At 33.6% G+C, this 26,463-nt stretch overlaps 1 non-coding gene across 1 annotated transcript; it reads right to left on the reverse strand.

Moving 5' to 3' along the window:
* Positions 1-24,737: 24,737 nt before the first annotated feature.
* LOC130952028 (small nucleolar RNA R71) lies at positions 24,738-24,843 on the reverse strand. Its single transcript, XR_009074209.1, has one exon. It is a non-coding gene; the product is annotated as a small nucleolar RNA R71 (small nucleolar RNA).
* Positions 24,844-26,463: the final 1,620 nt, after the last annotated feature.

Consider the following 26,463-nt stretch of genomic DNA (forward strand, 5'->3'; position numbering starts at 1 on the left):
TCAAAAGTTGGTAAGTTTGTTAATGGGCCAGTTGGCAAGGACAAAGACAATGGCAAATAAAAAAGGACAAGCATTGGAAGACAAGAGAAAGCTGGACCATCTGTTTAGAAATAGAGAAATGGTGGGTCTACTAGGCCCAATAAGAGTGATACATGGCCTGTTGGAAAGAGGAGATTCTTAATGGGCCTTTTAGTGACAACAAAAATAATATTATACCTATTGGTGCCAATGAAACTGCATCAAAATCCAATAAGCTTGCTACACATGATGAAGAACTAGGTGTGGAGTTGTTACCAGTTGAATCATACAATGAGTTTGAGTATGAGTCTAACCAATTTTTTACTCCTGAAGACTAAACTGATGATGGAGGAAATGGGTTTGATTGGCCTCAGTTTAATCCAAGTGTAGAATTTGGGGAGGTACCATTTCAGCTGAACATGGAGTTTGAGTCACTTGAACCGTTTAAGCAGGTTCTGAAGGACTTCACCATAGGAGAAGATAAGAGGATATTTTACATCAAGAATGATAAAAGAAGGGTTTGGGCTGCTTGTATACATGGAGAATTCATGCCAGGAAAGGAAGTACAGAAAGCCAAAGCAAAGGCAAGAAAAGAGGCTAAGGAAAAGGCAAAGTTAGAAGCTGTTAAGGAAGCTAGTGGCAATGACAAAGCTAATATAGTGGTGGCAACAAACGAGGGTGAGGGTGAAGATAAGCAAGGCAGTAACAGGGTAGTGGACAAAAAGTATAGAGCTAATGCCAATGAGGAGCTACTGCCAGTGGGGTACAATGACAACCTAATGCGACAGGCAAGGAAAACATTGCAAATCAAGGTTAGAAAAATGGTGAATCATCTAAGAATGAGTGTCCTTAGCTTATATACTGTGCAAAGAACACACGGTCAGGTAGGTATCAAATAAAGATTTACAACACCACTCACACATATAGAAGAGAGTTTGACAGTAATATGACAGATCAAAATTGGGTAGTAGGTAAACTAGAAAAGAGACTGTTGAGTCAGCCATGTTTGACACATGCAGAGACATGGGATCATATGAAGGTTGATTACAATGTCATACTGAGTGACAAAATATTGTACAAAGGACTACGGATGGCTAGGGAGAAGTATGTTGGTAACGAGAAAGCGCAATATGGCAAGCTGCGAGACTACTTAAATGAGATATACAGAAGCAACCCTGGATCATATGCACTATTGGCAATGGAGCCTATAGCTCAATCTCCTCCGTTGTTTGACAAATTGTACATTTGCTTATATGCCTGCAAAAGGGGGTTTAAAGCTAGATGCTACCCGTTGATAGGTTTAGATGAATGCTTTCTGAAAGATTTTTATGGAGGACAGCTATTGTTAGCTATAGGAAAATACGTGAACAATCACTTTTATGGGATTGTGTATGCAGTAGTTGATAGTAAGACAAAGGCTTGTTGAAAATAGTTTCTGAATTTGTTATAATATGATCTTGGGAAGTGCACTGTCGATGGTTGAAACTTCATCAGTGATCAACAAAAGGTATCCCCAAATATCACATAGGTTTAATGTTTTAACTTTGAATGTTTGTTATGTTTACTATTACTATTTTAATCACTTTTATGGAATACCTATTATAATGTTTGTTATTTAATTAGTAGTTATATGTATGTTATTATCTACTGCCATAGGTTTAGTGTCCTATCTTTTAGCTGCACATACTTTTCATAATTAGTAGTTTTATGTATGTTATTTTCTGGTCTGTTTGAACTGTGATATAGGGTCTTTTATCAGCACTAAAAGAGGTTATGCCTAATGTACATCACAGAAACTGCGTTTGGCATGTTTGAAAGAATTTACAAATAAATACAAGGACAAGTAGCTTAAAAACATGGTCTGGGCATGTGCCAAAACTTAGAGTTTAATGAGAACATGTAAAGGTTGAAGAGGATGAACAAGGACACATGGGCTTATCTTGCAAAATTCGATCCAGAAGGCTGGACTAAGTCACAGTTCAGCTACTGGCTTAAGTTGGACAACATCACTAATAACATGACAGAGGTGTGGAATGCCAAGATAATGCATCATAGGTTAACCCATCCTTACAATGCTAAAGGAGCTCAAATGTTACATTATGCGAAAAATGGCACAACACAAAAAGACTCTAGACACGTACACTGGTGTAGCTGCTCCTGTGCAACAAAAAAAGATGGAGAACATCATGAAAGACACCAAGCACTGGACTGCTCAATGGATTGGAGATGATGCCAGACATGTATTTGAGGTGTAAATGCACATGAAGAAGTTGGGAGTGCACTTGGGTAATAGCACATGTACATGTAACATGTGGCAAATTATAGGTATAACACTTAGCTTTATACATTTTACCTGCTATTGTAAAAAAATATATATCTAATTGTAGTTGATTATCACTTATAGGTATTTCATATGTAAATGTCATGGCTGCTATTGCTAAAAGGGAGACAAAGCAGGCACATATATGCACAAGTGGCTGAAGATGGATGCTTTCAAAGAAATATATGGTCATTCCATTAGCTCTGTCAACAGTCAAAATTATTGGGAGAAGTCTGAAAAAATAAGCTCAAGCCCTTCCAAAATTAAGAAGTCAATAGGTCGTCTAGTAAAGAGAAGGAGACTAGATCTAGTGGAAGATGGACCAGAGGGTACTAAGGCAAAAAAGACCTTCAGAGTCACCTGTGAAAAATGTGGAGAGTCTAACCACACTGCCAAGACCTGCAAGGGAGCTCCTAAGGCAGGAACTAATGCTAAAGGTAAAGTAAAGGGAAAATCTAATGAAAAGTCATCCGTAATACAAGAAGAGATTCAAGTTTCTCAATTAGCACTAATAACTTAGGTACTCATGATTATCACTTACTTTCTGATACTAAATATGATATACTGTGCACTTGAGATCTGTGATAACATGTTTAGGATTGCATTCTTTGATAGCAATTAGTTGCTTTATTCAAGGGACCAATTTGACATATAATATAATTGTTTAAGGACCTATTTGACTTATAACAGAAACTTTAAGAGATCTATTTGACTTATAAGATACATCATAAAAGATTGAATCGTCCTAATAAATTTGTTCATGTATAAGATAACTCAGCCTGAGGCACCAACAAATGTTGTTGTACCAAATATTGGAATGAATGTAAATGCTACAAGTGTAAGTGTATATGCGCAACGTATTTAACTATTTATCCCTAACACTAAATCCTAATATCTTTTTGTCTTGGATTCTCAAAAGGTACCTACTAAGGAAGCAAATATGCATGCTAGACCTCCACAGCAACCTTTTAAGTGCCCGAAGCAAACTATAGTGAGGCCGAATTGACTAACTGGTATCTCTGGAGAGATAATGGCAGCAACAACTAGTGGCACAACTTTTAGGCTCTTTGAATTCATTCCTACCCCAGGCCTAAATGTCTCTAAGAAGATATAACTACTTGTAAGCGAAATTTTTCTTTTTTGAAAGTAACACTTGTGTGGCTTGTTCAAAAAAATAGACCTTATTTTTTGGCCTTGTATGGTGTAAAATTCGAGAAATTAGTAAATAATTAGCCAATAAAATAATTATTAATCAAGAAATTAGAAAATAAAATTTTATAGTTTAATAGAGTAGAAAAAAATAAAATAGGAATTTTGACACTAATTTCAAAGAATTTGGCCCAAGATTGGGCCGAACCGGACCCGCGGGCCCAACCAACTCACTTACTTAAGTGAGCTTCAACTCACTTCTCTCTCTTCTGCATGCAAGAACACAGAAGCATAGCCAAGGGAAGGGAGGAGAACGAAGGTGAGACTCCAACCCTCACTTCCATATTTAATCCAGAGCTCTGATTGACGAGCCGTCAGTGGTCACGCGTTCGTCTCGGAATTATCTACAAATCCCACTAACCAATTTGGTAAGAAATTCAATTTTCTTGCCCAGAATCTCCCTCTTTATTTTCAAAATTCATGAGTTTTGGAATTGAGAGTTATGATATTTTGATGTTTTAGGATCGAATTAGCTTGCAGAAATTTTTGGGTGTTGTTCTATTAGTCCATGGGTAAGGTAAAAAGCTCTTAAACCTTAGTAAGTTTCCAATTTAGTAAACCCTATGTTGAATTTTGATGAAATTGTATATTATTAGATTATATGTATGAAGTTTAAAGTAATTGGTGGTATTGGTAATCTGAATTTGGGCTGCGGTAACTGAATTCTATCTGACGCACTAATTGGAGCTTTGGGTATTGCAGAACGGTGATCATTTGTGGTGTTCCAAGCCTTAGGGAGAAATCGGCCAAGGTATGGTTTAGGTTTCTTGTATATAATATGTAATGTGTCGTGAAAACTTAGGCTAGATGACCATAGGATAATTTGGATTGAAGTTGGTTGTTGATTGGATTAATGAACATATGAGTACTTGTTAGTGTTGTTGAGTTGCGTGGTTGAATTGTGTATTGTATGAATGATGTGTTTAATATTGTATGTGAAGATTGGTAAATAATAATATTGATGTGATTGATGAGTTGGGAATGGTGGGTATTTATGAGGCTTGGTAAGTTAAGGTTGTTAGTGAAATAATGTAAATTTTGTGAAAATTGATGATGTGTATATGCATGTTGTGAATTGATGTTGTAATAAGGAAGTTGATTGATGAGGTGATGATATTAATGAGGAATGAATTAGTATTATTCGTAAGTTGAGGAATAAGTTATAATGAGTGAAGTTGTTGGTGTTGGTGTTAGTGATTGTGCATAATGTTGTTTGGATATGAATTATTGTGTGTAAATATAATTGTGGCCTCGGGTAGTAGGTAGTGGTGATATCCACTTGCTCCGGGTATGGGCTAGAAAAGAAGAATTATGAGAAACAAATTTAATTATGAAGTTTTGAATGAATGTATGTTTAAGATCCTGGGAAGTAGCAAGGATGGTGGTTTGTCCCGCTTGCTCCAGGTTAGTGATTGTGACGCTTGGGTAGTAGCAGTAGTAGTGGATTATTCTGCTTACTCCAAGTTGAGCTTTTAGACACCGGCCTGGGTAGTATCCGCAGTAATGGTTATTCCACTGGCTCTGGGTTAAGCGGGTAGTAGCAAGGGGGTTGTAGCTCAAACTCACTTGCTCTGCATGGGTGTTTCCGTCCATGGTTAGCTTCCAGGACATATCGGGTTAGCTATATAACCAACAGATGATATCATCAGGCATAGGACAGGCATTCATCATATGCATTTGTATGTTTTGTTTGATTGTACATTGTCTTGACTTGCTTAATTGTTTATTCATATTAATTGCTAACTGCCTACTTGTTATATATATTTCTGTATGTGCTTGAGTTGTCTGTTTTGCTTTTCTGTGCACCGGAGTTAGAGGATTAGAGGGTAGGCAGAGGATTGAGGGTTTTGATTAGATTTTCATAAACTCTAGAACCTTAGATATCCACCCCTGCTTATGGTTTCTGTTTTAAATCCTTAAGTTTTATAATCTAGGTGTCGGTGTTATAGGATTACCTCTGGTTTTCTCGGGACCTTATTTATTATATATGTTGGCACCTTTACCATATTGAGAACCCCTAGTTCTCACCCCATACGATATTGTTGTTGTTTTTCAGATGTAGGTCGAGATGCACCCTAGTGGTCGATATTTTGTTTTATGCTTTGTATATATATGTATATAGATTCTCCACCCTTGTATTTTGTATTTTGTCCCTCCTAGAGGTTGACTTGGAGAAACAGGTGTTTTATCATATTGTTGGGTTACTCTTTTGGGTTATATATATGTATATGTATATATTTGCTTTGGCCAGTTCTAGCTTCGTGAGCTAAGTCAAAAGCCTTGATATATGTATCTTTGGAATTCTTCTCTCCTAGTTATCGTTTACACGAGTAATGCAATTTTCTGTTTAACGCTTTGCTTAACTCTTCTTCACAGGCTTCTAGTGAAAATTCCTTTCAACTATTATTATATATATTTTTACTTTTAGAGGTTGTAATACCTTGCCACTTCAGCTTTATGACTTAAGCATAAGACTCTGTGTGATAGGGTATTATATTTGGCTAATAGTTTATGGTCATATTTTTTTGTTTAAGATTCTCTTGCTTAAGGTTTAAGTTATTTGTTTAACATACTCTATTTTAAGATATTTTATTATCTATGGTTTTATGAGATACACTTCTATGATTTCTATGTCTTTATGAGCTACTCTATTTTAAGATACTTTATTATCTATAGTTTAGATACTTTATATCTTTTTGAGTTTACATAGAGAATAGTATATCCTTAATTCATATATTGCTTATCTTATAATTTGGGATTACATGTACAATGTCACATTCACCAAAATATCATTATAGTCATTTCATATGTTATAAGTTATTAGATCATTTGAAAGAACAACTAAATTTACAACTCTAAACTCCGCTAAAGCTACAACAAAAAACAACTACAAATGCCCATAATATCAAACCACTAACAAAGGCAAAAATTTCATATTCTTTAACAACATTATCATTTTTTCCCTCAAATATCAGTTCTTCCAATACCTTAACTCTTTCATCTAAACCACTATGTAAACCTGCACCATCCAAATAATTATTCAAATAAGCCAATTCACTTTGATCTGCTATGCCGTCATTCACATAACCAAAATTGTCGTCAAACCAGCGAAAAAAACACAATGTGATTGATTTTTCGGCATATATAATAACACATCCAACAATCACCATCTTATTCTTAATATATTTCTTCAAAATTAAGATCTTCACATTAAATAAAACCTACAAATACCTTAAAGTAAGGACACCCGAAGAAAACTCTATTTGAATTCTTCACTATCTGAGACTAGGTGACTATAGCATACATCTCACACTTGCACTTAAGGTGTTCTTCTTTTTTAAAATGTCTCTTACCGCCAAAAGTGGTGCTTTCAATGCTCAATCTAGCGCTGTCAAATCTCTCACCACGACACCTACTTGTTATCGACGTGCTGCCTCCCATCACCATCACCAATTAACTTTCCTCAATCTATAATGGTCTTGGTCAAAAATACAGAAGAGAGATCAGTTATAGATTACGTTAGGAGAGAGTTGAAAGACAAACCCCTAATTTTATAAAGCTTTCAGGCAAAAAATTGGGGATTAGTCTGTCCCATTCAAAATGACGTCCTTTGGAGTAGCCATAAAACGATGTCGTTTTGGCCATGTGTACAGAGACTAGTGTGTCTTGGAAGCGACGCGTATCATTGAACCTGAAACATCACACTAATCACCTCCACGTAAAATAGAGAGAATGTTCTGTAAATCGATTAAACCTGAGTTGAAAACTTATATGGCATATATCTAATAATCTTGGAGATTGGAACCTAATTAATTTTTTGGGGGACAAATCAATGAGATGGCCAAATTTTTGGAGACCTATTTGAAGTATTAATCTAAATAAAAATATTATTTGAAAAAATAAAAAATATAATAAACAAACCCATTTATTTAATCCGATAAGTTTTCTTTAAACGAACCAAATCTGTATTTTGCAAGTTTGTAAATATACTTAATATATAATTAGTCTAATTCATTTACTCAAAAGCTTAAACTGCTAGATCGACTCGTTTGACAATCTTACACAAAATATGTGATACTTTTAAAAGAGGATTTTGCATTAAGGTCGCCGGAAAAACTACCACTAAAGTTGTGAGCGTGGAGGAATCAGTGTTGATCACACTTACCTTTAAAAACAATGACGCAATATTTATTTCTTTATAATAATTAATAATCAGAGAGACAGGGACGAATGTATGTATATAAGTGTGGGGCAATCGTCCCCACTACGATTTGAAATTTTTTTGAGTAGTATATGAAAATAATATTTATTTGTCCCTACTAAATTATTAAATTTGACCACACATTAATTTTTTACTCAATTTTTGGTATTTTATAGTCAATTTAAAAATTTTATATTAGATATCATTAGAATAATCAATTCTCAATTTAAATTAAATTTGTATTTTTTCTTAAAAATTAACTCGAAAGAGTGTTATTTATCTTTTTTTATATTAGTTTTAATTTTTTCTGTAACAACTACATTAATTGAAAGAATTTTTTCAACTATGAATCTCAATAAGAATTGACTTCTAATTGTATAAGAAGTAAATTTTTAAATAAGTATTTACTTATATATATATGTAAAAGAATCAATATTACACATCCAAGTCTTTTTATGAACTAAGTCTAACCAAGTTAAGCAATAAAATTTAAAATAATATTAGTCATAAATGATTTTTGTTGTCTTAGACAAATTTGATTGGACTTGGTTAACAAAAAAATATGAATACGTAACATTATCCTATATAAAAAGACAGATATTTATAAGGGTAAAGTATATTTTTTGTCCCCGAAGTTTGGCAAAAATTTTAAAAATATCTCTAAGTTTTATTTTGTTTCAATTTTGTCCCAAAAGTTTTCGATTTGTATCAAATATACCTTCGAAGGCTAAATTTTCAAAAAATTTAAAACTAATATAACAATAATGCATGAAAATCATGCTTGATTTGCTTGTGTTGAAGGATTGTTCTTATGAAATTATTATTGAATCGATCTTAAATTTTTTGAAAAATTAGTCATAAGGGATATATTTGATACAAATCGAAAATTTTTGGGACAAAATTGAAATAAAATAAAACTTAGGGATATTTTTAAAACTTTTGTCAAACTTTAAAGACAAAAAATATACTTTACCCTATTTATAAATAATTATTTTAATGTTTTAATTTATAAAATTAGATGTTATAAAAACTAATCAAGTTATATTTACATCAAAAAATAATTACTTATGTATATATATTGAAATAAAAAATATACATTAAAAATAAATTAAACAATACATATATTTATATATAAATGCATAATAATTAATAAATAATTTAATAACTAATTTTTATGTACATATAATATTTTTATTATAAAAATTATTATTATATTTTATATATATATATATATATATTTTTTTTCCTTGCTATCAAAATTTCCTAGATTATTACTGCAGAGAGATAATCATACTCCAAAATTAAGACATGTCTTCAATTCATTTAGGAATGGAAAAATAGTTTCTCGCACTCAATTTTTTTTTTTATGGTATCTCATAAAAATTAATTCGTTGTGGTATTGAGTTCTATTTAATAGTTTATTATTGGCTAATAAATTACTACATATATAAAATAAAATTTAAATTTTTAATACTTAATTAAATAAATTAGTGAACTAATCATTAAACCAATCCAACTTCATTATTTTCGCACTCCATTAATTAATAGATTGTGGTAATAGAATCTAGATATTGACGCGTATCGACAAACGAAAATAGAAAATCCATTAAATAAACACAATATAATGCATGTGAAAGACTGAAAGTTGGTTTTGTGCGGGTGGCATTGCGGCAATGTTGGTAATTCCTACATATATACACGTGTTTATTAATTTAATATTAACCAAAATATGTATGCATATATAATTTCCGTGGCCAATAGTGATCCTACAATAATACTACATGATGAGAACCTTGATCGATGTTAAGAATATATATGGCAATAGATTATTATTGACGTACATATATGCTGAGGCATGGATTGGTTGAAATGGAACAAGTCAATGAGGATTGAGGACACTTATATGCAGTTGGTGGAATAAGATGGACCACAATCAAAGTATATTAAATTAAATTAACTTTTATATATGGCTTTGTGGCTGAATGGTGCTGTGGCATTGTCATACATTTGACTTAATATGAGAGGGGAAGATAAGCAACAATAAAATGATGAATAATGCTATCTTTACTTCACCTCTCTATGTGGCATGCATTACTTGGTTCTCCCAAATAAAGGTTACAAGATCATCACAATAACTAAAGCATACGATAAATCAACTTGAGTTGATCGAGTGATCAGTTCACTCGTTTGCTTAAATAAGTGTTGAAAGTTCGAATTTTGTTTTATGTATGTAACAATTTATTAGTCAACAATAAACTCTTAAATCAAGCTTAGACTTGTGACAGATTAATCTTTAACATCTCGAATTAAAGAATACCATTGAAAAAAAAAAAAGACTAAAGCATATGATATGTTTTAATACGAAACCAGTTGACGAAGTAACAGGAATATACTTCAAGGATAGTTATGAGCTATATGTATAATCTTCCCGACATATATATCAACACATAAAGGTTGAGAACTTTTTCTTTTTTTTTTAAAATCTTTATTATATTTTGTATTTTTTGAGTTGTTTTATTTTTGCTTCCTTTTAACAACACTTGGAAGCCCTATGTTCTCCTTCATAGCCTATATTATGCCTTATGATCTTTGGCATTGTGCTTCTAGCAAAGTTACATAGATGTCACTCTCTTTAAAGGTCAATGAAAATTTTATAATTGTTTTCATGATATTTCATTTTCATCATTAAATAATATATTTTAGGATTTGATTTTTATATAGTATAAAAATGTTATTTTGATTTAAAATATAACAAAATAAATAAGTCACATTTTTTAAATTAAGATCATTATAAAAAGATATTTTTAATATTTTCATTAGAATAATTACCTTCTTTAAATCTCAATTCATAATGATTCACGTCTTCAAATAAAGCATAACCCGGGGAGTTGAGTTATTATTATTCAAGTTAAAATTTTAATATTAACACTAATTTAAATGAATTCAAATTAATAATAAAGGATGATTTGGTGCAAAATAATAAAATAAAATAATGAGTCAAATTTGCAAATTTACTATGAATAATATATTAATATTTAAATTCAATAAGTAAAAATATTTAATTTTTATTCGGTTTAATGAATTCACAATTTCCTATAGATTTATCATTTGTAAATAGGTTCCTATTAAAAAAATTGTAATTGGATTTTTATAATTAAAAAAGTTTTATAATAGTTCTCTCCTATCAAAATAATGTCAAAAGATACATAATATTATTTTTAGCTATATTTTTATAGAAAATAAATTAAAAAATTATAAATATTAAGGATTTAATTACAAACATAAAATTACAACGGGATGTTAGTTACAAATTAATAACATAGTATAAGATAATATATTTCATTGCATAATTTTACTTAATTGGATACAATATATTCAAATTAGTGTAGTAATTTTTTTGAAAAATTACTATAGTAATTTTTATATATGTGGGATTTAATAAGATGAAAAATGATTGGAAAAATTATGACATAGGCAAAGTTGCTGAATGACAAAATAACGTCAAATATGAAATTTTTGTTTTTGGTTATATGAGTCAAATATGAAATTTATTACTTTGGGCCCATCAAGAAAGAAATGAAAAAAAATTGGCAAAACAATAGTGTTTCTTTCCGGGTACTCCTTTTCTTTCATTCCCAAAAAATTAAAATGGGTTTTGTTTTGCAACCTAACTAAACAAAAACATATTTGGGGGAATCACTGTCAGCTTTTCATTAGCATACGTTTAGTAATTGTGGTTTTGGGTTGATGCTTTTGAGCCCTATAGTCACAAACCCATGTCCAACGTAACAATAGAGTAGCAGCTGAAGCCTTAACTCAGAGAAAAAAGATCTTTTAAAGTGATAATATTAGTGCCAATGAGCCTTGGCTCTAGTGGCATTTCTCCCCCCTTCCCACCTCAAGGTGTAGGTTCAAATCCTAGAGGATGCAATTGAGGAAAAATGTGATAAATATGTGAGGAGTGTGTAGGTGTGTTGTGTACTTAGGATTGGGAGTTGTCCAATCCACCGACCAAAAAATAAAAAAAGTGATAATATTAGTAAATTATCTGTGAATCCAATACCTTAATCTAATAGTAATTAATAACGTATTTTTTTTCTTTCTAAAGTGACAGAACAATTTAGGAGTCGAATCCTAACTCACATGGTAATAGAAATGGATCCTCTTAATTGTGAAAAAAAATAAGGGAATAAAATGTAATTTCTATTCCTTCATTATTTTCTCTCTCATATTTTTTTTATTCTACTTATAAATTTAATAGATAAAAATCACACTTTACTTTTTTAATTATTAAAAAAAATTAAAAAGATTCATCTCCCAAAATAACTTTCATCCATGATCCATGTGTGTCAACTTATTTTGGTACTCTATTGTTACGTTTTTTTTTTCTCAGATGAATTAGCCATATATATTTCAATTCTAGGAATCACAATACATTCATACTACACACTCACCCACACAATACTAAAAGGTTCCTTTTTAATACTTTTGAACTCAAGTACACATAAATTACTATCGAAAATAAATTCTTTCAATTTTTTTTTAACAATTAAAGGAATAAAATATGATCTTTTAGGTAGACATAAAATAGACAATTTTCTGAATTACTTTGGCAGAAACACAAATTTGTACCCCTGTAGTACTTAGGAGGATTGTCTATTTTGTGTTTACAAAAAATAAGACAAAAAAAAATATGAAAAAAAAATTAAAAAATTAAAAATTATATTTTACTCCTTCAACTGAAAAAAAAATGAAAGCATCTATTCACTCATTTGTACTACTAACTTTAGAGTAGATATTGACCCAAAAAATAAAAAAACACTTACTATAAATATTTCACTAAGTAATTATACTGTATTCATATTCAATTTGGGTTGATCAAATAATTAACTTACTTATCCGTTTAATAAATGTCAAAATTTAAATATTATCTTTTATCAAATTAAAAAATATTGTAAAAAAAATCAATTAGAGATACTCAATCATAACATTAGTTCTAATAGAGTAAAAAGATATTACTCTAATGTATTCTCACAAATGATAAAAATTGGGCCCTTATTTAAAAAAAGTTAGTTTCATAAAGGGATTAAATTGTCAAAAAAATTTAAAATAACAGACTAATTTAGCTTTTGATTTTATTAAAGACTAATATGTTTGCTATTTTAAAGGCCAAGGACTATTTTAAAAATTTACTCCTATAATTATATAGTTTTTGTTTTCCGAAGTAAAATATTTTAATAGAAAGTATAAATAATGTTTTAAGCGTTTATACATTGAATATTTTTTGTTAATAATGCATTAGCAAAACAAAAATCTCACTAAACTTCTTCAATTTGCCCCATTACTTTTCCCTGAATTCCCTCAATGACGAGCATTATTTTATTTTCTAAACTAATTAATTATGGAGAAAGGTGCGTCATTATAATTATTAGATTCATTTATTTCTTAATGAACATTAATATTCAATTATTACCATGGCGACCCTTTAAAAAAAAAAGAAAATGGCTTGTTATTGCACATATTTTTTTTAATCACTACTTTTTAGTGTGTTCTTTTAAATTTAAATTAGTCCTAATTGGAGAATCGAGTGAAGAAAAAGGATTAATTTGGAGAGCTAGTGAAATGATTAAAGTTGGGCCATTAAAATCTATACTGCTTATAAAAACTACTAGTTGTTTACTTCTATCAAGTTTAGAAAATTTATTTATTCTGAAAAAAAAAAGCATAACACCAGAAATTTATGCAAAGAGGCTTGCTACACATACAAGTCTTTTTGACTTACAAGTTTTACAAGTTGCTACACATTAGAGTCTTTTAATGCGTTATTTAATTTCCAAAGCGCTACACTCACCGTGAATTATGAACGACTCCTCTTCCTCTTCCTCTTCCTCTTCCTCTTCCTCTTGTTCTTCTTCACTCACCGTGAATTATGAACAACTCATCTTCATCTTCCTTTTCCTCTTCCTCTTCCTCCTCTTCTTCTTCTTCTTCTTCTTCACTCACCGTGGATTATGAACAACTCATCTTCCTCTTCCTCTTCCTCTTCCTCTTCTTCCCCTTCTTCTTCTCTTCCTCTTCCTCTTCTTCCCCTTCTTCTTCTTCTTCCTCCTCCTCCATGTATTTCTTCGTTATTCTCTTTGCCTTTTCATTAGTTGTTTTATTTGCGTTTATTACTGGTATTCTTGCTTCGTTTTTTTCGATTTTCATGGTTTCTGAAATCAAGCTTTGAATCGTTTTGAATATAATGAAACTTCAGAAATACACCCAAACGATTATAGAAAATACACCCAAACGATTATGGAAAATACACCCAAACGATATTTCTTTTATTCTCTTTGCCTTTTCATTAGTTGTTTTACTTGCATTTATTAATTCTTGCTTTTTTTTTTCGATTTTCATGGTTTCTGAAATCAAACTTTGAAATCGTTTTGAATAATAGAACTTCAGAAATACACCCAAACGATTATAGAAAATACACCCAAGCGATTATAGAATACACCCAAACGATATTTCTTCGTTATTCTCTTTGCCTTTCATTAGTTGTTTTACTCGTTTATTACTGGTATTCTTACTTCTTTTTTCGATTTTCATGGTTTCTGAAATCAAGCTTTGAAATCTTTTTGAAAATAATGAAACTTCAGAAATACACCCAAACGATTACAGAAAATACACCCAAACGATTATAGAAAATACACCCAAAGGACACTTTATGCATAATTCAGACTCTTTCTCTTTCTCCTCCTCATATTGCTGCTTCTTCTTCTTCAAAAATGATTTCAGAGCTTGATATAAAAAATAATGGAAATCAAGAATAACGAAAAAAGAAAACAAAGAGAAAAGCACGTAAATGAAGAAGGAGAAAGAGAAGGCAAAAAACGAAAGAAGAAGAAGAAGAGGAGGAAGAGGAAGAAGAATGTGCAGCAAGAAGAAGAAGACGATGCAGTGAAATTGTGCAGTAATGGTTGAAGAAGGAGAAAGAGAAAGTAAGAAACGAAAGAAAAAAAGAAGAAGAGGAAGAGGAAGAAGAACGTGCAGTAACGTTCAAGCGCGTTAATATAATAACTTGTAAAGACTTGTATAAAAAAATGCTTGTATATGGAGAATTTCTCTTATGCAAAATATTCACACAAATCTTAAAAAAAATTGCATAATGATGTATCAAAGATATAAATATTCATATATCTTTTTTTATTAGTTTAATTTTTTTTTAAAAAAATAATTTTATGACAACTATAAGATTAAACAACTTATGCTCCAACCTTAAAATTGGATCTGACTCAATTTCTCTTTCATGTTCAATCAAATAGATTACATGCATATCGGGTGAATTAATTAAATTATTTCATTTGTCAATTTATGAATTGCTAATAATTATATATCACAATATTAGTGCTAAAATAGTACATATATTTGCCACATATTATTAAAAGATTTTATAAGATTGATATAGATCAATCCATGATATAGATAAAATTCCACTTATTATATATTTGGCATGCTAGCTAAGTAATCAAGATTTTATTTTTAAATGTGGTTCGATAAAATATATAATTATGATAAACAATTTCCATGCATACATGGCAAGTATGTCACCATTGACGTAGATAACACTTCCAATATTTAGCATTAATAATTCATGGTTTAAATATGTACTTTGGAATATATTCATAATCCAACTAGAGAGAGGAAAATAAAGAGACATTCCCACAAATGTCTAATCAAACTTTTAATGTACAAGTGCTTAAAGGTTACACATATTATTCTCAGTGGTTCCTATAAAGGGTAGAACATGGTGGAATATATGTGCCCACAGAGATTCCTTTGTCTAATAGTTGACATATAACTCATGAACCCCTTTGAATGCTAAGAAACAACTATCATTTCTTAATTCAAAGCCCATATGTTTATCTGCATTCTAGGCTTAGAAAGGGAGACAACAAAACAAATAACCTCAACCTAACTCATTCTCTTCTTTTTTTTTCCCTTCCTCTAACCAATTATGCTACTTTACTTATTAACTAAGTGTATGGATGAATCATATATATATATATAGATATATATATATATATATATATATATATATAAATCATATTAATATAGAATATATTAATATATTAATTAATTTTAGTGATTAATTTAATGTGTAAATATATTATATCTATATATAATATATATATATATATATATATATATATTTGGATACACAGTAATTAAGATTTAGAGGGCTTCTTGATATATATAGGTTTCATTAATCTCGAGCACTGAGAAAAAGTATTTAGTGATTAATTTTAATGTGTAAATAATATTATATATATATATATATATATATATATATATATATATATATTTGGATACACAGTAATTAAGATTTAGAGGGCTTCTTGATATATAGGTTTCATTAATCTCGAGCACTGTATTTATTTACTTGGGAACTAACCCAATTAATCTCTTACTCTAATAAGGCAAAACAGTGTTATTATTATCTGTTTTAATATCGAGTTTTTTCTACTTTTTAACTGTGATCTTGAGTTTGAGAAAGCTTTAAGAGTAATAAGTTTCATAAAATGATTATTTTTTAAAATTTAAGTTAATAAGAAAAAACATATAAATAATTATATTTTTAATATTATTCTTTAAATCAAAACTTTTTTTTGGATTTACTTAAATTTTTATATAGATTTTTTTTGTTATTTTTTTCTTTTAGAGAATAACAAAAATCAAACTCTAAACTTTTCGGTTATAAAAATTCTAATATTATGTCATAAATTTTTTTTAAATTTAAACTGATAAAAAATATATAAAAATTATATCTCTAATAATAAATAAATTAAGCAGGTTTAATTAGTTAGCTATAAATAGAGTTAGTAATAAATTTGTTGTGTTAGATTTTGATTACATGTGAAAAGTACCAGGTTTCAAGGAAAAAATTCAGAGAGAAAGGGAAAGAGAGAAAGAAGCACGAAAGGTGTGAAGCTGCATTCAACTCAGTAACTGAATTGCAGCATGTGTGGAATTGCTATTTATATGTATACTGTTGGCTAACCAATTTGTAACAAACTATAGAACTTGCTAGAAGCTGCTGCTGAGTCAGCTAGGCTCCTAACTGACTAACTCTAACAAAAAAACAGAATTAACAGTAATAGCACTAATAACTAGCTAGCTTATAACTCCTAACATCATCTCTAGTTTTTCTTTTCTTGAGGAATTTCAATTGCTTGTTGATCAGAGACATTCAGCTTGGTTCGAAAGTGGAGAAAAGTTTCAGAGGGAACTACCTTTGTGAAGATGTCTGCCACTTGCACTGTCCCAGGGATGTGACTCACTTGAACTTTCTTGTTGTTGACATGATCTCTAACGAAGTGGAGATCTATTTCGAAATGCTTGGACTTGGAATGTAGGATTGGATTGGCTGCGAGCAATATAGCACTCAAGTTGTCACAGTACACCACTGGTGCTTCAGAGATGGATAGCTTTAATTCAGCCATTAGATTCCTTATCCATACTAACTCTGTCACTGTCTCTGCCATGCTCCTGTACTCTGCCTCAGTGCTGGATCTGGCTACAGCAGTTTATTTTCTTGATGCCCAGGACACCAAATTCGAGCCAAGGAACACGCAATACCCTGAGGTTGATTTCCTATCATCCTGGTCACCAGCCCAGTCAGAGTCACTGTAGGCAGTGATCTTCATTGCAGTATTGAGTGCAGGGTCCTTCTTGAGATGCAAGCCATGGTGAGTTGTACCATTTAGGTATCTCAACACACGTTTTATCATTTTTCAGTGTGAGTCCAGAGGAGATTGAACAAACTGGGCCTGTTTGTTTACAGAGAAGCTGATCTCAGGCCTGGTAATAGTTAAATATTGCAAGTTCCCAATGACAGATCGATACAGGCTTGGATCATGGAAGTTTGAACCTCCAAGGGTAGAGATTTTTGTTGTAGAAGGAAGAGGAGTGTGGCAGGCTGTGCATCCCATCATACCAGCCTTCTTCATTACCTCTTCAATGTACTTTTGTTGAGTAAACACTAAACCTCCACTCCTAGTCTTTGTGGCTTGGATTCTAAGAAAGTAGTGCAGATCACCTAGCTCTTTTAGAGAAAACATGCTGTTTAATTGGCTGATCACCTCCCTAATTGAGTCATCACATTCACCTCTTACAATGATGTCATTTACATAGACGAGGACATATGTTTTTAATTGATTCATCTCACGGTAAACACTGCAATGTCAGCTTTTGTGGTTGCAAATTCTAGCTTCTTTAGTCCATTTGCCAGCTTAAAATACCATTTCCTGGGTGCCTGTTTTAGGCCATACAAAGCCTTGTTGAGCTTGCAAACGAGTGAGGAATCTTCTTGTTCATAACCTTGGGGCTGCCTCATATAGACTTCCTCAACTAAATCACCATGGAGAAACGCATTGTTTACATCCAATTGCCTTATGGTCCAAGACCTTGACAGTGCAACAGAGAGCAATAATTTGATAGAGGTTGGCTTGACAATTGGACTGTAGGTTTCTGTAAAGTCAAAACCTGACTTTTGAGCAAAGCCTTGAGTAACTAGTCTGGCTTTATGCTTCTGAAGCGAATCATCTGCATTATACTTAAGCCGAAACACCCATTTGCTGCCAATTGCATCTCTATCAGGTGGGAGTTTAGTAAGCGTCCAGGTATTGTTTCTTAAGAGAGCCTCATACTCCAGATCCATGGCTGCCTTCCTCAGGGGACCTGAGTGCTTGTTTGACATTCCTTAGCTCAACACTTGCCATGAACAGCTTTGGTTTGACAATTCATGCTTTGCCTCTAGTCAGCATTGAGTGAGTGTTTTGGGTGAGGTCAGTGTTTCTAGGGTCAGGGTAAGAATGAGGAAGGACAATTTCGATGTCACTGATGGGAATAAGTGTTGGCACTGAGGAGGATGCTACTGGCATTGTGGACTCTTGCAGGCTGCTAGAGGGAAGCAGTGACTGAGTTAAAGACTGATAGTGGTTACCTAACTGATGCAAGGGAACTTGTGCTGAGGTGTTCAGGAGACTATTTTGTGGTGAAGTAGGCTGAGAGAGGTTGGTTGAGGTAGTATGCTGGGATAAGGTGGGCTGGAGCTGGTGGTTAGCAGGAGGAGGTTGAGTAGAGGCTGAGATTCTTGGGATTGTTAGAATTGAGTGTTGTGGGTTGGGATTGTTGCTGGCTTGAGACCTTGATCAGCTTGCTTGAAGGGAAACTGATATTCAAAAAACACCACATTTTGTGTGATGATGACCTTTCCCTGTTGAGTAAGGCACTTATAGCCTTTCTGATTAGTTCCATACCCTATGAATGTACAAAGGGAGGATTTAAAGTCCAGTTTATACTTGTTATATGGCCTTTGATGTAGAAAGCAGAAGCAGCCAAAGACTCTAAGTTGCTCATATGAGGGTTGCTTGCCAAGCAATCTCTCAGTTGGAGATGCACCATTAAGGACTGGTGTAGGGAGAATGTTGATCAGTTTAGCTACTGTACCAAATGCTTCTCCCCAAAATCTTGTAGGCATTGCTGCTGCTGCCAATAATGTGAGTCTCATTTCCACTATGTGCCTATGTTTCCTTTCAGCGGCCCCGTTTTGTTGGTGAATGTGAGGGCAAGCAAATCTGTGCTGAACTCCTTTGACCTACAAAATCTGTGACAAACTTCTATACTTGGCTTCATTATCACTTTGCAATATTTTTAGCTTAGTGTTCAATTGCAATTCAACATTTTGTTGAAAATTTTCAAAAACTGTTTTCAACTGAGCTCTAGATTTGATTAGATAAACCCAGGTATACTTTGAGAAAGCATCAACAAAATTAACATAATACCAATTTTCATTACTATCCAGCACTGGGGCAGGACCCCAAATGTCTATGTATACAAGGTCTAAGGGATGTGTGTATTCAGTCTGTGATGAAGAGAAAGGGAGCTGATGGGACTTGCCAATACAGCAAGCTGAGCAATTTATTTTAACTGGTAAGGTTGAGGGTTTACAGACTTTTAGTACTTTTGACAAAACAGCATGATTAGGGTGTCCTAGCCTAGCATGCCATACAAGAGAGTCAAATTTATTCCTATTAGTTACTGTAGTAGCATATGCAGCAGCATAACCAGCTGGTGCTTGCAGCTTGTTAATGCTAGAAAATCTATAGAGGCCTTTTTCCACAGTGCCTTGAAGCACAATCTTCTCAGTATCTTTACTCTTTACATAGCACCTATCATCATGGAATTCAAAGAAAATTTGATTATCACAACACAGTTGATGCATACTAATCAGATTCTTTGTAATTTCAGGGACACACAACAAGTTTCTCATGTGAAGTGGCTTAGAGCTCAAGTCAGTTTTGAAATAAGAATTACCAACAAAATAGATATGCAAACCTGATCCATTGCCAATTATTACTTGCTCATTTTCACAGTATTCTTTCTTTTCCATCAGATTCTTCTCATCATGTGTCATGTGATGTGTAGCTTCTGAGTCAGGATACCAACTAGAGTCCTGGACTGTTGCTGGTGTTGCTATCAGATTGCACAGGTTTGCTTGTGGCTGAGTCTCTTGATTGCGTCCAGCATTGTTATACCCGTCTCCAGCATAACTTTCTTCCTCAAATTGATCCTCATTGTATCTATGCCCAGTGTGGCCTAACTTATTACACAGCTGACACTGTGGCCTGTTGTACTCATAGCTTCTTGAATTATATGTTCTGCCTCCTCTATTAGCCTGTCTGTTATCAGCTTCTTGCATCATATTTCCTGCACTAGAGAGATTTCTACCACCTCTGTGCATTCTTCCTCCTCTTTCTCTGAATCCTCTTCTGAAGCCTCCTCTTCTTCCTTACAACTGTTGATGATATCCTCCAAATTGAGCTACGTTTGCTTGCACAAACGCCTCTGGTTTTCTGAACTTAGCTAGCATGCTCTCATGAGCTAGCAGCAAGGCTTCTAGTTCAGCAACAGTTATGCTCTCAGATCTTGCAAGCACAGATGTATATACTGAAGAATACTCTTCAGATAAGCCGTGTAAAATCGGATTGACATGATCGCTTTTCTTTACTGACTCTCCTACTGATGCCAAAGCATCAATTGTGCCTTTAATCAGCAACACATACTCAGTCACAGATCCTCCAATTTGAAGTGTGCTGAGTTTGTTTTTCAATTGCATTACCTTAGCCTTGATTTGCGAAGAGAAGTGATCCTCTAGTCTCTTCCATACTTGATGTGTAAGGACACAACCTACCATCCTTGTTGTGAATGGCTTGGTCATGGAAGCCAGTAGCCAGGATTTGAGAAGAGCATCCTGCCTCTTCCATTTTTGATAATCTAGATTCGCTGTAGCTTTTGTTCCTTCACTCAATTGCACGAACTGTGGAGGAATTCCCTTTCCTGTGATGTGGCTCAGCATATCATTCCCTTCTACTGTTGAAATTGCTTGATCCTTCCATTGTAGAAAATTTTCCTTATCCAGTTTCATCAATATAGGAGTGACTATGAATCCTTGCGCCATTGTTGAGTGAGTAGCAAAGCTTGGAAGCTCTGATACCATGAAAGGTATCAGGCTTCAAGGGAGAAATTCAGAGAGAAAGGGAAAGAGAGAAAGAAGCACGAAAGATGTGAAGTTGCATTCAATTCAGTAACTGAATTGCAGCATGTGTGGAATTGCTATTTATATGTATACTGCTGGCTAAGCAATCTGTAACAAACTATAAAACTTGCTAGAAGCTATTGCTGAGTCAACTGGACTCCTAACTGACTAACTTTAACAGAAAAATAGAATTAACAGTAATAGCACTAATAACTAACTAGCTTATAACTTCTAACAACATGCATTTTTTTCTATTATCAGTTATTATTAACTTTTTGTTGAGCCTTATTGGAGGTTTTCTTAATAAAATAAATAAATAATAACATTGAAGTATATTTAATGAATTTCTTTATTTTCTAATAACATAATTATAACTTTTGCTTTGTTTCTTAGCAAGAAACCTTCTTTAATTAATTTCTTCCACTACTAGTATATATGAACTTTTAGATACTTTCAATAGGTACGTAATTATGCCGAAATTAACAATTATTAGATGCTTTTATTCGGAACTCGTAAATGTATAGTAAGATGCTTTAATTTTGTGTATATATTATAAACTTAATTGTCAGAAAGAGAAGTTAAATTGTACATTAAGATACGTATTGTTATCGTGATCTGTCACAATCATGATATTATACCTATTGTTTTATTAATTTATTAGTATTTTTTCTCCTCTGCTTTCCTAGAAGAGTATTTTCTTATTTTCTTATTTGAAGAGTTATAATTAAGAATACCATTCCGGATATTCTAAAAGATTAAAAAAAAAAACATCAAATTGTTTAATTTATATTTTATATATAATGCACTGAATGACATTAGAGTGATTGATCACATATTAATTTTTAAGTACCATATATGGTTGAATTTAGGGATAATACGCAGCACATATTCAATTTGATCTGTAGTAGATAGGTGATGAGCGGATAATTTGTATGCTTTTTGGCATTGTTTTTAGTATGTTTTTAGTATCTTTTAGTTAGTTTTTAGTATATTTTTATTAGTTTTTAATTAAAATTCACTTTTCTGGACTTTACTATGGGTTTGTGTGTTTTTCTGTGATTTCAGGTATTTTCTGACTGAAATTGAGGGTCCTGAGCAAAAATCTGATCCAGAGACTGAAAAGGACTGCAGATGCTGTTGGATTCTGACCTCCCTGCACTCAAAGTGGATTTTCTGGAGCTACAGAAGCCCAATTGGCGCGCTCTCAACGGCATTGGAAAGTAGACATCCTGGGCTTTCCAGCAATATATATAGTCCATACTTTGTCCAAGATTTGATGGCCCAACCGCGTAGCAATCCGGCCTCAGAAATTCCAGCGTTAAACGCCGGAACTGGAATAAAAGTTGGAGTTAAACGCCCAAACTGGCATGAGAACTGGCGTTTAACTCCAGAAAAGGTCTCTACACGAATTTCCTTCATTGCTCAGCCCAAGCACACACCAAGTGGGCCAGGAAGTGGATTTTTCTGTCATTTACTCATTTCTGTAAACCTTAGGATACTAGTTTACTACTTATAGGACCTTTTTACATTGTAATCAGAACCTTATGACCCCATAACATTTTGTACACGTTCTTTCCACAGTATGAGCCTCTAAACCCCATGGTTGGGGTGAGGAGCTCTGCTGTGCTTGATGGATTAATGCAATTACTACTGTTTCTTATTCAATCATGCTTGCTTCCATTCTAAGATAACACTTGTTCTTAATCCGGATGAATGTGATGATCCGTGACAATCATCATCATTCTCAACCATGAACACGTGCCTGACAACCACCCTCTGTTCTATCTTAGATTGAGTAGTTATCTCTTGGGTTCTTAATTGGAATCTTCGTGGTATAGGCAGGACCTGATGGCAGCATTCAAGAGAATCCGGAAGGTCTAAACCTTGTCTGTGGTATTCTGAGTAGGATTCAATGATTGAATGACTGTGACGTGCTTCAAACCTGTAACCTACTGGGCGTTAGTGACAGACGCAAAAGAGTGATTCTATTCCGGTAGGGGAGGGAACCAAACCGGTGATTGGCAGCACTGTGACAGAGTGTGTGCATTAGCTTTCACTGCGCGGATGGGAGGTAGCTGCTGACAACAGTGAGACCCTACACGAGCTTGCCATGGAAGAGACATGCGTGTTTGATGAAGAAGATAGTAGGAAAGCAGAGATTCGGAAGATGGAGCATCTCCAAACCTCAACCCATTCTCCATTACTGCAGTACAAGTAACCATTACATGTTCTTTTGCTTCTTACAATCAATCCTGATAATTTCTGCTGTCCTGACTAAGATTTACAAGATAACCATAGCTTGCTTCAAGCCGACAATCTCCGTGGGATCGACCCTTGCTCACGCAAGGTATTACTTGGACGACCCAGTGCACTTGCTGGTTAGTTGTGCGGGATTGCAAAAGTGTTATTGCAATTTCGTGCACCAAGTTTTTGGCGCCGTTGCCGGGGATTGTTCGAGTTTGGACAACTGACGGTTTATTTTGTTGCTTAGATTAGGACTGTTTTATTTTTGTTGGTTTAGAGTCTTTTAGTTGAGTCTAGTTTCATATTCTAAGTTTGGTGTCAATTGCATGCTTTTGTTTTTCTTCTTTTAATTTTCGAATTTTTCTTGTTCTTAGCCCCTTTTGATTCATAAAAGTTCTAAGTTTGGTCCTCTTTGTGTTTTTCCTTTAAAATTTTCGAAAAAAATTAGTGTTTGATTTTCAAAAATTTTAAGTTTGGTGTCTTTTGGGTGTTTTTCTCTTTCCTCTTTTTAAGAATCAAATCTTTTCATAAAAATTTCTCAATCATATCTTTTTAATTGCTGTTTTCAAAATCTTTTTTTCACTAATTGATTCAGTTCTCAATTTGCTTTGATCTTATTTTATTTTAATTTTCGAATTTTATTTTATTTTCCTTTAATCTTATTTTATTTTATTTTAATTTTCTTTTTTTCGGTTATTTCAAAATAAAAATAAAAACAAACAAAATTTATCTCTTTGCAATTATTATCATTTCCCTTTTGTCCATTATGGACTTAAGTGGAATTAACCAGTCCAGAAGGACTCTGGGGTCCTATGCCAACCCCAGTACAGCTGCATATGGGAGTAGCATCTGTGTACCTCCCATCAAAGCAAGCAGCTTTGAGCTAAACCCTCAACTCATTATCATAGTGCAGCAAAATTGCCAGTATTTCGGTCTTCCAGAGGAAGAACCTACTGAGTTTCTGGCACAGTTCTTACAAATTGCTGACACAATACATGATAAAGAGGTAGATCAGGATGTCTACAGACTGTTACTGTTTCCATTTGCTGTAAAAGATCAAGCAAAAAGGTGGTTGAATAACCAACCTACAGCAAGCATAAAGACATGGAAACAGTTATCAGAAAAATTCCTGAATCATTTTTACCCTCCAAAAAGGATGACACAGCTAAGGCTGGACATCCAAGGCTTTAAACAAAAGGATAGTGAATCCCTTTATGATGCCTGGGAGAGGTATAGAGGTATGCTCAGAAAATGCCCTCTGAAATGTTTTCAGAGTGGGTACAGTTAGACATCTTCTACTATGGGCTTACAGAAAAAGCTCAGATGTCTTTAGACCACTCAGCTGGTGGATCTATACACATGAGAAAGACAATTGAAGAAGCTCAAGAGCTTATAGACATTGTTGCTAGAAACCAATACTTATATTCTAGCAAGGAATTCGTTCCACAAGAAGAGGTCATGGCAGTAGTCAATGATCCTGATCCTCAAGAACAGATGAATGAACTTAATCAACAATTGCTCCTGATGACAGAACAGTTAGCAGAATTTAAAGAAATGCTCCATGATACTAAGGTTGCTAACAAGAGCATAGAACTGCAGTTGAATCAAGCAAAACAGCAAATATCTAAACAAATAACAGAAGAATGTCAAGCAGTTCAACTGAGGAGTGGGAAAACACTGAATGCCACTGCTCAAAAGAGCAAGAAGTCAATTAAGGAACAGTTGACAGAGGATGACCAAGCCACTGTTCAAAATCCCTCTGAGGACAGTAAGAGCCCAGAGAGGAATATTATTGGCGTTCAAACGCCAGAAAGGGAAGGAAAGTTGGCGTTAAACGCCCATTCCTTGCCCAATACTGGCGTTCAAACGCCAGAACAGGGAGGAAAGCTGGCGTTAAACGCCCATTCCCTGCCCAGTTCTGGCGTTCAAACGCCAGAAAAGGGGAGAAGTTGGCGTTTAACGCCCAAACTTCATCCACTCCTGGCGTTCAAACGCCCAAGGAGAATCAGGCTGAGAGTTCTGATGATTATCCCCCTAACAAGGCCTCTTCAACCATTTCTGTAAGGAATAAACCTGCAGCATCTAAGGTTGAAGAATATCAAGCCAAGATGCCTTATCCTCAGAAACTCCGCAAAGCGGAACAGAATAAACAATTTGCCCGCTTTGCAGACTATTTAAGGACTCTTGAAATAAAGATTCCTTTTGCAGAGGCACTTGAGCAAATACCTTCTTATGCTAAGTTCATGAAAGAGATCTTAAGTCATAAGAAGGATTGGAGAGAAACTGAAAAAGTGTTTCTCACTGAAGAATGCAGTGCAGTCATTCTAAAAAGCTTACCAGAAAAGCTTCAAGATCCTGGAAGCTTTCTGATACCATGCACATTAGAAGGCACTTACACCAAGGTAGCCTTATGTGATCTTGGAGCAAGTATTAATTTAATACCTGCATCCACTATCAGAAAGCTTGGGTTGATTGGAGAGGTCAAACCAACCAGGATATGCCTCCAACTTGCTGATGGTTCCATTAAACACCCATCAGGCATAATAGAGGACATGATTGTCAAGGTTGGGCCATTTGCCTTTCCAACTGACTTTGTGGTGCTGGAAATGGAGGAGCACAAAAGTGCAACTCTCATTCTAGGAAGACCTTTCCTAGCAACTGGACGAACTCTCATTGATGTACATAAAGGGGAAGTAACCCTGAGAGTCAATGAGGATGAGTTCAAGTTGAATGCTGTGAAAGCTATGCAGCATCCAGACACACCAGAAGACTGCATGGACGTTGACATTATTGATTCTCTGGTAGAAGAGATCAATATGGCTGAAAGCCTAGAATCAGAGCTTGAGGACATCTTCAAAGATGCTCAACCTGATCAAGAAGAGCTAAAGG

Source organism: Arachis stenosperma, chromosome 9, assembly GCF_014773155.1.
Source record: "Arachis stenosperma cultivar V10309 chromosome 9, arast.V10309.gnm1.PFL2, whole genome shotgun sequence".
In the NCBI taxonomy this organism is placed as follows: domain Eukaryota; kingdom Viridiplantae; phylum Streptophyta; class Magnoliopsida; order Fabales; family Fabaceae; genus Arachis; species Arachis stenosperma.